This window comes from Plecotus auritus (genome assembly GCF_963455305.1).
Source record: "Plecotus auritus genome assembly, chromosome: 8".
Taxonomy (NCBI): Eukaryota; Metazoa; Chordata; class Mammalia; order Chiroptera; family Vespertilionidae; genus Plecotus; species Plecotus auritus.
In genome coordinates this window covers 123,134,828-123,137,175 of record NC_137782.1, presented here as the reverse complement: position 1 = coordinate 123,137,175, position 2,348 = coordinate 123,134,828, and positions in this window count along the sequence as shown.

The following is a 2,348-nucleotide window of genomic DNA, read 5'->3' as shown; positions in this document are numbered from 1 at the left end:
CACAGGCTGATCTCAAGACTGCTAATTAACTGCAGCTAAAGGTAAGTGAAAATGCTACACAGAGGGAAATGAATAACTTCTGTGGCAGACAACACACTGAGAAATTTTACATATCTTATTTAATCATCAGAGCCACCAATCAGGAATTTGTTACTAACCTTCCTTTATAAGTGTAGGAATGGAGGTCTAAATTATTTCCAAGTTAATTAAGTTGGTAAGAGAATAGAAATAATAAATATTCTATGAAGACTTAATATGTGGTAAATCTTCAGGTTATCAATCCAGTTAGAGGGCTAAGATCTGAACCATCCTTGATAGGTTAGCGAGAGCATTATTCTCTTAAAGGCCCATGTGAAAATCCAAATATTTTTCATGAGAAAAAAAGTGTATGTTAACACATTATTAGCAGTGATCAAATTACCAAAATGCTCACCAGAGGGGAGGGCCATATGGAACATAGATATGATTAAGGGAGAAGTCAATTAAGAAGAAAAATTATTGCAACATGAAGATGAAATGTTATAAAGTAATTAATATTTAAATATTTATTAATTTGAACACACTATTCATATAGAATTACCCAGTTTTTATATTTATAGAAGGCCCATATGAAATTGTGTGTGTGTGTGTGTGTATGTGTGTGTGTGTTTATTTATTTTTTCTCTATATCTCTGCCCCAAGCTCCTGCCATGGAGCTCCTAAAATCCTTTCAATCTCCTAACCAGTGGTCGGCAAACTCATTAGTCAACAGAGCCAAATATCAACAGTACAACGATTGAAATTTCTTTTGAGAGCCAAATTTTTTAAACTTAAACTTCTTCTAACGCCACTTCTTCAAAATAGACTCACCCAGGCCGTGGTATTTTGTGGAAGAGCCACACTCAAGGGGCCAAAGAACCGCATGTGGCTCGCGAGCCTCAGTTTGCCGACCACTGTCCTAAGCAATAAGAACACTAGAAACATCTCTGTTCTAATATTTGTCTTGACCCCATTCCTGACACAGTGTTTCTAAAACCCTTGTAAATTTTTTAGCAGTAGGAACATCTTTTGTTCTATTGAGGTGACTCTGAATGGGCTACTGAATATCTCCTGGTTGGGGGTTGGTAACCAGAAAGACCTACCATGATTAGAAGTTTCAAATTTTTAGCCCACACTTTCATCCTCCAGGAAGGAAGAAGGGATAAAAATGGCATTATGCCTATAATTGAGAAAGGCATTGATTATGTCTATGTGAGAAAGCCTCCATAAAATCCCAATAGTAAGGTATTCATAGAGCTTCCAGGCAAGTGAGCACATCCATATCAGGAGGGTAATGAACCACAACTCTATAGAAACAGAAACTCCTGCACTCAGAAACCTCCCAGACATTGCCCTATGTACCTCTTCATGTGCTGTTCATTGGTATTCTTTAGCATATTTTTTAATAAACTGGTAAACATAGTATTTCCCTCAGTCCATGAACTATTCTGGGAAATTAATAAGACTTAAAAAGGGAAGGTCATCAGAATCTTTGATCTATAGCTGGTTGGTTAGCAGCAAAGGTGTCAACCTGGCTTGCAACTGGCCTCTGAAGTGTGTGTCTGTACGGGGGTTGAGGAAAAGAGTCCTGTGTGACTGAGTCCTTAATCTGTGGGATCTGATACTAACTCCATGTAGTAATATTATTATTGAATTAAATTATAGGACACTCAACTGATATCACAGGAAATTGCTGGGAAAGACCCTCCACGTATTTGGTCACCAGAAACATCAGAAGTGAAATGTTCAGTGTGTACTAAAGGATACTCACAGGGAAGAGAAATATAGTAAGTAATGATGATGGGTTTTCCAACACAGAAGAATAAGCAACTTTTTTTTTTAACAGTTGGTGTCAGAAGTAGGATTTATGCTAGATTGAGGCTGGCTCAAGGACACATTTGGTTTGGGAAAAGAAAGTATGAAAAGATGGCAGATAAATAACCTTTGATTTCTGTGTGGGCACTTTGTCACCATTTGTACTGAGCAGCAGCTGTGCTGCTATCAGTTACTAAAGGTAAAAAGTTATCATTGGAATTTAGAAATGTTTCCAAATCTTGGGGAGGTAGTTCATTGGATAAATTAAAAATGCAAGTTAATTTTAAAAAGGCAAAATATTCCATTGCCTTGTTATTATGTGTATGAGATAAACTAAAAGAAAATGCTGTGTTGGCTCTTGATACTAGATCAGTCTCATATTTCAGTACATCTGAGTTTCAATTGCTAGCCCCCAAAGCTGCCCCCAAGGTAAAAACTGTGCAGGGACAACAGAAAGTACCTCTAAGATCTCTGCTTACCAAGAAGGTAGTCAATGTAGGGGAAGGATAAAACCA